Here is a 13,341-nt window from a genome sequence, read left to right as displayed (position 1 = left end):
TAGCACCGAAGAGCCGACTTTAGGACGGTACCCGCCCCCCCCGAACCTCAAATGACGTCACATTGTAGGCTCTACAGCGACGAACCGACTTTTATTCGGCTCTAAAATAGGAGTATGAATCGCGCCGCTCACAGCGCAGCTATTACTCTGGCTTTACTGTCCTGCCACTTGACAGTTGACATGTGTCTCTCTCAACAATGTCTCGCCGCAACAAGTGATGTGTTGTTTTTACAGCGTTTAAGACACTGTGGTCACTGGGTTGGGGCCCATTTGTGGTTCGCAGACACATTGTTTCTTACATTTTGTTTTTAATTAGGCCGTATTATTATTTCGGAACATTTTCAAATGATTTCCCCAAAACTCTTTTTTTTCTCTATCCATGAATTAAAAAGAAATCGAAGAAAAACCAAAGAATTTCCATAAATTGGGAAACAAATGTTTTTAGAACTTGTATACAGTGAAAATAGCAGATCTACAAGTTTCATTAGTTTAGGTACCGGGGAGACATCAGATTTCTCTTTTGGGTCACGCGCTAAAACGTTTGGGAACCGCTAGATTTAACAGCAGTGCAGAGCAGAGGGAGATGTTAGGATGGGAAACGTTTTTTTCTTCACCAATGCATTAACTTTATGTCTGTGTGGGGTTTTATAGGTGTTTTATTTGGATTGGTTGCAAAGAAACAACAGTGTAACCTTTTATTTTTGTTTTTTTATTTGCCTCCCCATGACACCCTCACACACTTAAAACGTAATCCTTGTCTTATTGTTTTCCTGACAGAAGGACACTGTGTATTGTTGCCATGATGGGAATGGACTGATGATGTATGTTTAAGAAATATCAAATAAAGTGTGATTTATGGAAATCTGTTGTCTATAATTATGTTATGAAATGAACCCGTCCACACTGAATTTTCCCATACTATACTGCAAGTCCACAGACACTAAATTAAGGGTAGTATGGTTAGTCAAGCCAATTCACTTTCTTTTTACCCCAATTATTGTGTTGCTGACTATGATACTGTTCATGAGACTGACATGATACTAACATTATACTGACATGATGCTGACCATGATACTAACATGATGAGAGCACATCTTAAATCGGAACTATCCTACATTAAACAATAACACTTTTAAATGTCTGTCTTCATCAGCACCACTGGTTCTCCTGCCTTTTACTGCCATCTATTGGCAATACAGTGGCATCACAATCAGAATGAGTTTTTTTGGCAACTATAGGCCTATAATTCTGCAAACATGGAATTGGTCTGTGATTGGTGGATTACAGTAAATAAGCAGTATACACATCATTATTTACAACTATTTACTTAAATTATAAAGATATGGTAACTACATAGATTTAGCTAAATTGATAAAATAAAGACAAAAAGTCAGGCATGGGGTTAAAATAATAAGAACTCCTGGAATTACATTCAACAACTTCAAACTATAGACAGGAAACATGATGAAGTGCTTATCGAGGAACCATAAGGTGTTGAGAGGGCTGACTTAAAAAGTGCTAGGAGAAGGCAAAACTAAAGAGGTGTGTCTTTAGCTTATGTTTACACATTTAGGTGGAGTTCCGAGTTAGCCTAGCTCTCATAACTTCCGCCAGAAGTATGTTTTGGTGCATATAGAAAGAAAATATCATCGAACATATGGGTCGCTACCTAATTCAGTTCACGGAGATGGTAGACTTTGGGTCCCGTGCAAAACCAGCTGAACTGTGAGGCTTCGTACACACATAAAGAACAACTGTGCTGTGCTCTGCCTGTGTTTCATGGCCGCCCCAATGCTTTTCCAATGGAAGTCACGTGGTTTCACCAAACACTTGTGTTTGATTGCCCCCCCCTCCCCCCATCACACACAACTGTTTGGTCAAACCACGTGACTTCCATTGGAAAAGCATTGAGGCGGCCATGAAACAGCACAGAGCATGTTGGTCTGATATGTCTGTACGAAGCCTCAGGGAAACCGTGAAGGTCCTGTGGGTGGCCAAATTTGGACCACATTGTATTTCACGCTCGGTCAAGTGTGGCACACACGACCACGACGGGGCAGGATGTCAAACCACAAGCAGGCCAAGGTCACACGTGCAAAAGAGATGCCATAACTTAAGGCATGTGAACCATGATGTGGGACATGTAGCGTTTACACTGAAGGGGTGACTGCCTAGAGGCAAGGCATGCATGCGCTACTGAATTTACCATTGGTGGAAAGTACATTAACTTCAATTCTGTACTTTTTGAGGTATTTGTACTTTACAGTACTTGAGTATTTCCAATTTCCAATACTTTTACTTCTAGGGGGCGACTCACACGTGCACAACAGACTGATCGCAATGCATTTCCAATGGGAGTCACATGGATTGACACAACATTTGTGTTGTATGAGGGGGTGGGGGGCAGTCGAAACACCGCCGAAAGCCGTACAACACAAATGTTGTGTCAAACCATGTGACTTCCATTGGAAATGCATTGGGGCAAGATGTATCACACCCTTTGTATACATCTAGCATGCATCAATGTTGTATGCTAGATCGAAAGGTGTGAGTCGGGCCTAGGCCTATACTCCACTACATCTCAGAGGCAAATATTGTACATCTTAGTTACAGTTACGTTGTAGATTTTGACTATTATTACAAAACACACTAACCACTTCAGCAAGCTATACTGTATATGTTTTAACAATTTGAAAATAGCCAATCTACAAGCTCACAATGTATTGGCCCACAAAATGCTTTACTTTCCACCAATGCAGATCTGCTGTGGCTGAGGGACCAGGGTAACATCTGGGTTGGCCCACAAAAAGAGGTCAACCCTGCAACACTATCCAATAGTTTTCCTCCAAGATGGTCCTCCTAGACAAGCACAAGACAAGACAAACCTCTATCGATCCCTGCGGTGGAATTCATTCAATTCGGTCTCCAGATGTAAATCTCTTCACTCCCCTACATCATTGTGTCTTTCTTGAGACAGACGTTCAGAAAGTAGAGTGGGATCAAGTGGCAATGGCAAATGGAAAGAAATGGGTTCTGGGTGGGCGGACGGACGTGGAGACATATTCTGTCGTTACTGTCGGGCAGAAACCGTTTATCTCCATAGTTTTACTTTTCGTGTGTGTTTTTTCCCCGTAAATGAACGGCCTACTTGATCATACTATAGGCCTACAGTACACAGTGTCACACAGAAGCATCAAAAGTAGCAGATCTGCGAGCTTGTAGTATCTGCTACTTTTGCTGTTTTGGAGTGGAAAGAAATGGAAAGCAAACCGTGAGGTTGACGTTGTGGAATTTCAGCCCACTAATGAGTTCTACCCCTGAGTCCCTTGATCCCACCACTGCCTCCCGCTTCCTGCACTGACACTGACGCCAACGTGGCAGGTCAGGTGAGCGGTGTTTTTTATCCAGCCGTGGAGGTGGATGGAGTGGGAGGGTCGGAGTGTCTGGTCGCCGGTTGCGCAGGGTTGACTCCTATGTTTTGCGAGAGGCTGTTTTACACCATCTGCACCAAAACCTGCAAAACCTGTCAGTCACGCGAAAAAGTCTGTCCCTCCGTCTGTCCGTCACGCCTCGTGAGTCGTGCCACGCACCTGGCCAATACAGTGTCAGTCACGCCTCGTGACACGCTCCATATAGGCCTATATGGCCGTCTCCATATATGAAGATCACAACAATGACCTCATCAAACCCTGGATAGCCATACATGGAGAAGATGTCTCCCTTTTGACTGATACCTGTCCATTCAAACTCTAGACGGCCCGCTCCAAAGTCATTAGTGCAGCTGCGTCCGGCAGCCGGCGAAGACTCGTTCTCAACAGGCCCGAAAATTAAGGCCCGGCCCTACCTGGGCCCTAACTGGGCCCTAACTGGGCTGGCCCGAGGCCCCGACTAATTAGCACACATGTTACGCCCTACCCGGCCCGAAAACGTACGGGCATTCCCAGACCTGTTGTTTTAGCGCTTGTGTATTTTGTTAAAATGCCGTTTTTATGTGGACACGTCCCCCAGTTCATTAAGTATGCCTGGTTTGCCTGGTGGGTGGTGATGGGTAGTGATCTACCTGAACTGAAGCTGCACCCACAACTATTGTTTTATGATAAAGGGGGAGGGGTTAGGGGAGGAGATGATATTGTGATATCACTATCACTGTTTTTTCATTGGCACGTTTGACTGTCAAGGTTTCAGCCTCTAGGAAGACACCCTAAATACAAAGGGAAGACATTGATTGATTTTTCATTATTATTACAAAACATACACTAACGTGCACTTCAGCCCTATACATTTCGGCCATTTGAAAATAGCAGATCTACAAGCTATTGGGAGCTTGTAAATCTGCTATTTTCAAAAAAAAATTATACATTTGATAACTTGATTTGGGACGTTTTGCATAATGAGTACTTGGTACTACTTTTTTTCTTCTTATCCCACAATGTTGTAACCCATTTTTTCACCCAGTGTCAATACCGCATATCTTTCTATGCATGAGGAGTCCAAGCTGCTTCTTTTCACCTGACAGGGGAGAGTTTCCCCGGCCGGACGTAGTGCGTGGAAGGAACACGTTATTCCGACAAGTTCCTTTCCCCTCCATCAGGCGCCCCGGCTGGCCAGGGGGAGGCAGTTTTAGAGACCAGGATTACTGCATGTTTTTGTGAGGGTACCTACCCTATAGGGGACACAGGGAGAACATGCAAACTCCACACAGAAAGGCCCTTTCGCCAACCCCGCCTCAGGTATATGGTGTATATGGGCACTGATGACATGGAGGAGGGAACACACCTCCAGCGCCCACAGCATCCCCAGCGGGAATCGAACCCAGGACCTTCTAGCTGTGAGGCAACAGCACTACCGACTGTGCCACCGTGACCCTACTTTGGTACATTTTGATGGCAATATTTTCACTTAAGTAAATGTTCTACTTGTAGCCTATAGTATTTCTATATTGCAATATGGATACTTTTACTTAATTACAGAATGTGAGTACTTTTTCCACCACTGAGTAAAACATCTGCATGTTCTTCCCACCACTGTCATTCAATGAAAACGTGATACTCCCCAAACAAAGCTTCTCATTTCATCCTCCTCTCTGTTTATGCTTCAACACATGACGTCAGCTCTGAAGTAGGCCTGTATCCAACTAATCATTTTAGGCCACATCATCAGTACCTAATTTGGGCATGTTGGCAAAAAGGTCCCAAAACCAAAACAGACCACTGACGTCAAACACAACATTTTTCTTCTTTCTTTCTTTCTTTCTTTCTTTCTTTCTTTCTTTCTTTCTTTCTTTTTGTTTTATACAGTTTGGGTTTAAAAATGACAGAAGATTAAAAACATTGCTGGCGGCCCAGGCAGTGGCGTAACCGTCTGGGCACCCGACTGGTAATCCAGTCGCAGTGTGCCGCGGGTTCGACTCCCGAGCCCGACACGGCCTTTACTGCATGTCTTCCCCCATCTCTCTCCCGTTTCCTGTCAGCCTACTGTCTGTCCCTTCAAAAAACCAATAAAAGGCGTAAGCCGCAAAAAAAATATCTTAAAAAAAAAAAAAAAAACATTGCTGGCAGCTGCAGGTAATCAAAAATAATAAAGGGTGTCTTAGATGTATAAGCTAAGACAAACCATCTCCGGTTTACTTTCCGATTCGGCGTTAAGAGTCTAGTATAGGCTATTATTTCCAATGGAAGAGTGAACGTGAACACTTCTGCATTTGAGCCACTCAGCCACGGACCACCATTTGATGAGATTTAGCCTCTCAGACATCAAATATTTAAAAAAAATATCATTGGATAAGATTTTGTCCACAAATCCATGTTAATGTTGGTACCATAGGGCATAGGAACATAGCAATTCTTCTACATTCCTTATGGTGTAGACTTCTTGTAAATTAGTGTTTTCATTTTACACTCTCAAGAGTTAATATAAAAAAAAACATATGGAACCCCCTCAAGGACCACTAGTGGGGCTAAAGCTAGCCCCACGGTCAGCTGACGCCGCAAGCCACACAATCTCCCCAAGATGTTCGTACTAAATTGTATTTTATTTTCTTCAGAGAGACAAATCAACTTCATCATCGATCTTTCTTTGTTCCACACTACACACTATCGCGGGATCTTGCAACAGTAAACATATGGTATAAACATTTGTGTACCATTTTGCCTTGAATGGCTACAACTGGGATGGTGTATATTATATTAACGAACCACCTTGATATACATGTGCGGAGAGCCGTACCATGAGTCAATGCCATGTTTTATAGGGTTTTGCTATTGTCTGTGAAAGTCTCCTCCAGAATACGGATGGCGTTTAAGTGGTTAAGTGGTTAATAAGGGAAATTTGTCAAACAATAATATGTGGACCTAGGTGTTTGGACACAGGCCTATGATTTGAAATACAATACGCTTGGCAAGTGTTGGAACTTGCACAGATTAGCTCAGGTCTGCCGTTCCCCAATGCAGAGCATGTAAACATGAATCACACAAGCTCACAATGGAGTGTGTATTTGAATAAGGAAGTGGGGGTCACCGCTGGGGAACCGCAGAGGACAGTAACAAATCATTAAGGAAGTGGGGGTCACCGCTGGGGAACCGCAGAGGACAGTAACAAATCATTGCCATCAGGCAGAAACCTCTTATCTCCAAATTTTTATTTTATTTTTTATTTTTTTTGTAAATGAATTGCCCTACTTGATCAGAAAATTACATTTTAATAATTCTGTACTTACTGTAAGTACATTTTTAAGTAGGCCTACCTGTACCCTACTTTATAGTTTATATATTTGTTTGGTTGCTTTTAGTATTTTTAGTAGTAGGCTAGTTAGTAGACCTGCTGTCGCAATTACAAAACATACAAAACATACATTAACCACTTCAGTCCTGTATATTTTGGCCATTTGAAAATAGCTGATGTAAGCTCACAATGCGTCACGATGCGATACATTGTGAGCATAATATTATTATACATTTGAAAACATTCTGCACAATAACTACTTTTACTTTTGGTACTTTAAGTACATTTTGAAGAGAATACTTTACCCAAGTAAATGCGGAATTCCGGACTTTTTGCAACATAACAAGTTATAGCCTATAACAAGTAATTGTAGAATTGATACTTAATTAAAAAAAACGCTGGTGAATTGGCAAAGCAATGTCCTCTTCTCCTCACTGTATATATGGGAGCCTCTTTCCTACAGTTTTTTATTGTTCCTTCCAGATGTGCTGTTTTCATTAGACCATGTCTTTCATTGTCATCCGAGGGCTTTTGTGGCCTCACTGGCCTGTATGATCTGACTAGCAGAGGAAGAATTTCAGGTGCTCTGAGCGGCTTTCAAAAGTCTGTTGGTGGAAGAAGCAGGCTACTACTACTATATTTTTTGTGGCTTTTATTTATATATTTTAAGTGGGATAGAGATATTAGGCAGGAAATGGGGAGAGACCAAAGGCCGTTGGGATCGGGAGGCGAACCCGCGGCACACTGCCAGACTGGATTACCATCCAAGGTGCCCAGACGGCTACGCCAGCCGCCTGGGCCTACTGTTTTTGAGTGGTGCAACGACTCCCTTACGGAGCTATGTGTGTGTGTGGGTGGGTGGCTGGCTGGCTGGCTGGGTGGGTATGAGCACGAAAACAGCATGGTTGTTTTTCACCACCTGTGCGCAACAGACACACAAACACACACGCACATATTAACTGCATATATGATGCTTTCGGGTGTGCCAGTACAGTACAGTACAGTACAGTACAGTACAGTACAGTACAGTACAGTACAGTACAGTACAGTACAGTACAGTACAGTACAGTACAGTACAGTAGAGGGACCGCCACACGGTAACTCTGTCATTTCTCAACCGTTTCGGACGCGGGGCGGCCCGCCGGAACCGGCTCGCCCCCTGGGTGCGTTCCTGGGGGTCTGGAGCTAGGTGTAAGTAGGACTAGTAGCATACCAAAGTTTGTGCCATTGAGAATACAATGGGCGTTTAAGTTAAATCACTCAGAAACTACATAACATTTAAAAGTAAAAAGTTCCAGCAGTAAGCTGAATTATAAAAAGTGTGAATGGAGTTTCTAGGTGAAAGTGATTTTTTGACTTGCCAAAATCTGCCATTGACCCCCATTCTGAATTTCTCAAATTTGAAAGCACTATATTTCTAAAACTAAGAAACATTTCAAAGATTCCTTTTCAGGCAAACATGTCCACCGTAAGATGTACCTAAATAGGTTTGAATGGGTTTTCTAGGTGTAAGTATGTAGGACCAGTAGCATGTCAAAATGTGTGCTATTGCCATTGAGAATGCATTGGCGCTTAAAGTAAAATAACTCAAAAACTACAAGACATTTCAAAGTAAAAGGTTCCAGCATGTGTGTCCACAGTAAGCTGAATTATACAATGTGTGAATGGAGTTTATAGGTGCTTTCTTTTTGACTTGCCAAAATCTGCCATTGACCCCATTGATTAACAATGTTCTTCTATTCCTGCAAGAACCCACAAGTCCTTCTGTTCCTGCAAGATGACAGTTTAGCCGCTTATCAAAGTGGTCCAGAAGATGCAGAAACAAGTGTCCTATGGTGTAATTGTTAGCACTTTGGACTTTGAATCCAGAGATCCGAGTTCAAGTCTCGGCAGAACCTTCACCTGAGGAACATGTACATTATTAGGATATGAACTTTTTCAAACATTGTAATCCTGCACATATAGAATGTTTGCTGTACCCAGTCTTGTGCAGATTCCCATTGATTAACAATGTTGTTACGTGCCACGTAGTGTAGTTTGTGGGTTGCTCTGTATTCCTCCCCTGTCTCTCCTTCCCTCCACTCTCTTTCTCTGCAGGTTTGAAGTCCCCGGTCACCTCATCTGTCAATCAGTTACCTGACTCCACCCTCATCCAATCACCACCACCTGCTGTCTATAAAAGGCTCAGTTCCACCTGAGCTCACTCTCTCAGTTCAGTTCATTTGTTTGTAGTCCTGTCCCTGCATCATTATTGTCTCCTTTTGTGTCCCAGAGCAAACCTTATGTTTTAGTGTATTGTTCTACTACTAATGTAAATTCTATGCTATATGCCCTGCCTTGGGACAGGTAAGACAGAGGCCTCTATACATAGGCACCACGTAGGTAGAACCTTGTTAAGCACACTAGGTAAGGGGTGTTTGCCACCACATGTATTTTGAACTATGTTTTGGTTAGAGTAGTTAGGTAGGCAGGCTTTTGTTTTACTAATTGTCTAGATAGTTAGTTAGTCTGTCTTTTGTTTCCCTAGCTGCTCCTTTTGTTATTTTGGCAACACCCGTGTCCCCTGGTAGTGGCTTGATTGTTTTTGCTTTATTGTATGCTTCGTGCATATATTTTTGAACATGTAAATATCTAATGCCGTATTCAAGAGTAAAGAGAACACCTTGCACTTTTCTCACTCTAAAACTGTGTGGTCTCCATTTGTTTGCACCCTTATGCTCAACAACCTGGTAAACTATCTTTATGTTACAACATCATCCCTAGACCCAAAAGGGTTTTGTAACAATGTTCTTATAAGCCACAAGTCCTTCTGTTCCTGCAAGATGACATTTAATCGCTTATCAAAGTGGTCCAGAAGATGAGAACACACCCATCTGAGCAGAAACAAGTGTTCTATGGTGTAATCGTTAGCACTTTGGACTTTGAATCCAGAGATCCGAGTTCAAGTCTCGGCAGAACCTTATCCTGAGGAACATGTACATTCTTAGGATATGACATTTTTCAAACATTTCATCAGTTATCCAGAAGATGGGGCAACACCCAATTTAAAATTATCAGGTTCCATGGTGTAACGGTTACCACACAGCACTCGGAATCCTGCAATCCAAGTTCAAATGTCAGTGGAAATGTTGTGTATATGTATAACTATTTGCTATCCTGCACATATAGAACATTGCTGTACCCAGTCTTGTGCAGATTCCCTTTGATTAGCAATGTTCTTATAAGCCACAATTCCTTCTGTTCCTTTAAGATAACATTTTAGTCGCTTTTCAAAGTGCTCCAGAAGATGTCCCATGGTGTAATGGTTAGCACTCAGGACTCTGAATCCTCCGATCTGAGTTCAAGTCTTGGCAGAACCTTATCCTGAAGAATGTAAAATGTACATTCTTAGTACATGAACTTATTCAAATATTTCATCAGAGTTGTCCAGAACATGGGGCAACACCCGATTTAAAAGAATCTGGGTTCCATGGTGTAAAGGTTAGCACTCAGATCTGAGTTCAAGTCTTGGCAGAACCTTCACCTGAGGAACATGTACATTCTTATTAAGAATAGAATTAACTTTTTCAAACATTTCATCAGAGTTGTCCAGCAGATGGGGCAACACCCGATGTATAATAATCAGGGTTCCATGGTTTAACGGTTTGCACTCAGGGCTCTGAATCCTGTGATCCGAGTTCAAATCTCGGTGGAACCTTGTATTACTGTATCTGCAATCCTGCACATGTAGAATGTTGCTGTTTTCCCCCCCACACATGTCATATAAATCCACCAACCCTTCATGTGCAAGTGCAAATTTCTTCTCTGTGCTGTGGTGAATTCTCTCTGTGCTGAAACTCTGCTGAGCCAATCCTAGGGCTCCTTACATTGTCTCCTCCAATCAAATGGCCGCAGACCCAGACAACTTCCTTGTTTACAACTGAATGAAATACTCCGACCTGTTTTAAGATATATAGTGATTCTTCAACTTTATTTTCTTCATTTTCATGGTTTTGGAGGTATTATTAATATAATTGACCATTCGGGTTTTTGTATACTGTTTTGAGAAATACCTTTGACTTACTGTCAGCAACAACCCACCTTTTGCTGGATAACCTGTGCAGCATCTTCAATATTATTACTAAGGTGAGTAACCTACCAGTCTGCAAGGATCATATTTGGATAGGTAGATTATTCTTATAATTCACAATAGTGCAGTGATATTCAAACTATTCAAATCATTAAGGTTAGGGTTCATTTAATCTATCGTCCACTTGTGTTATCAAACTCTTAAAGGTGCTGTAAGAGAATATTCCGCTTCATAACTTGAACCCCAGCCTGCATATTCTGGGGGAACATTAGCCAAAAAAAATACCCGATCTACAAGCTCACAATGCATTGCAATGTGATCTTGTAGATCGGCTATTTTTGGCAAAGAAAGCAGTAAAAGAATTAGCCGCAATTTTCAACTCTAGATTTTTTTATAATAGTTCTAGAGTTACAATACCCTCCATTGACTCCCCATTCATCCAATTTGCGTTTGCGATCTGCTTGTATTAAACAACGTTAAACTCACCAACATTGCAGCTCTAGGCCAAGCTTGAATTATCCTCTTTCAATCTGCCAAGCTTTTGTTTCATAAACATACCAGTGGGCTTTCCACAGACAAGTCAGGCATTGAGGGTCTACGGTCCACCAGCCACTCATGCAAAACGATTACAGCAGCATCTTGCTAGCTGAAATAGCTCAGTTGGGAGAGTGTTAGACTGAAGCTCTAAAGGTCCCTGGTTCAAACCTGGGCAGTTGAAATGAAATTAGATATAGAAAACCGTATGACTCTCAGGCTGATGTCCCTGAGGGAAAACTGTATGAGATTATTTGTTTAACAAGTAAAAATAAATTCTGGCTATAGAAGAATAGTCTTGTAGAGCAGTGGTTCCCAAAGTGGCGTCTGGTCCTTGTGGGAGTTCCAGGGGGTCCCCAGCTAAATGATAGTTTGAAACCAAATGTACCCTTACAGGTCTGTAACTCCGAGAGTGTACAAACGGAACCAACACTCTCAGAGTAAAATCAACATTAATTTTACAATATAAATTGTGCGTCCCAGAGATAGAAATGGCATTCAATGGGGGTCCATAGACTAATGCATGTCAAACTGGGGGTCCTTGAAATTAATCGGGTTGAGAATCACTGCTAGAGCCGTAATAATATTCTCTTATGGGGTTAGGGTTAGGGTTAGGGTTAGGGTTAGGGTTATGGGCAGAGTGGTGAAAGGTGAAAATCACGGAAAAACGAAAGGCTATAGTCCATGGTCTCCGACCGCATGCCATAGTGTGCCATTTTTCATGATTTTGGAAGATTTAAAAAAAGTTGCAAATCACGGAAAAGCAACAGGCTATAGTCCATGGTCTCGGACCGCATGCTATAGGGTGCCAATTTTTCACGATTTCGGAGGATTTGAAAAAAAGGTGAAAATCACAGAAAAGCGACAGGTTATAGTCCATGGTCTCGGACCTCATGCTATAGTGTGCCTTTTTTTCACGATTTCGGAGGATTTGAAAAAAAGGTGAAAATCACCGAAAAACGAAAGGCTATAGTCCATGGTCTCGGACCGCATGCACATTTTTCACGATTTCGGAAGATTTGAAAAAAAGGTGAAAATGCTGCTTAAGTACTGCAGTCAATCAGCCCACTGATGAGTGGGAGGAGGAGGGGCCATGGGCAGAGTGGGAGGAAGATGGGTTAGGGTTAGGGTTAGGGTTAGGGTTATGGGCAGAGTGGTGAAAGGTGAAAATCACGGAAAAACGAAAGGCTATAGTCCATGGTCTCCGACCGCATGCCATAGTGTGCCTTTTTTTCACGATTTCGGAGGATTTGAAAAAAAGGTGAAAATCACGGAAAAGCGACAGGCTATAGTCCATGGTCTCGGACCTCATGCTATAGTGTGCCTTTTTTTCACGATTTCGGAGGATTTGAAAAAAAGGTGAAAATGCTGCTTTTAAGTACTGCAGTCAATCAGCCCACTGATGAGTGGGAGGAGGAGGGGCCATGGGCAGAGTGGGAGGAAGATGGGTTAGGGTTAGGGTTAGGGTTATGGGCAGAGTGGTGAAAGGTGAAAATCACGGAAAAACGAAAGGCTATAGTCCATGGTCTCCGACCGCATGCCATAGTGTGCCATTTTTCATGATTTTGGAAGATTTAAAAAAAGTTGCAAATCACGGAAAAGCAACAGGCTATAGTCCATGGTCTCGGACCACATGCTATAGGGTGCCAATTTTTCACGATTTCGGAGGATTTGAAAAAAAGGTGAAAATCACAGAAAAGCGACAGGCTATAGTCCATGGTCTCGGACCTCATGCTATAGTGTGCCTTTTTTTCACGATTTCGGAGGATTTGAAAAAAAGGTGAAAATCACCGAAAAACGAAAGGCTATAGTCCATGGTCTCGGACCGCATGCACATTTTTCACGACTTCGGAGGATTTGAAAAAAAGGTGAAAATGCTGCTTAAGTACTGCAGTCAATCAGCCCACTGATGAGTGGGAGGAGGAGGGGCCATGGGCAGAGTGGGAGGAAGATGGGTTAGGGTTAGGGTTAGGGTTAGGGTTAGGGTTAGGGTTAGGGTTAGGGTTATGGGCAGAGTG

The sequence above is a fragment of the Electrona antarctica genome (assembly GCF_951216825.1).
Source record: "Electrona antarctica genome assembly, chromosome: 21".
NCBI lineage: Eukaryota > Metazoa > Chordata > Actinopteri > Myctophiformes > Myctophidae > Electrona > Electrona antarctica.
Note: the sequence above shows the minus strand (reverse complement) of the source record.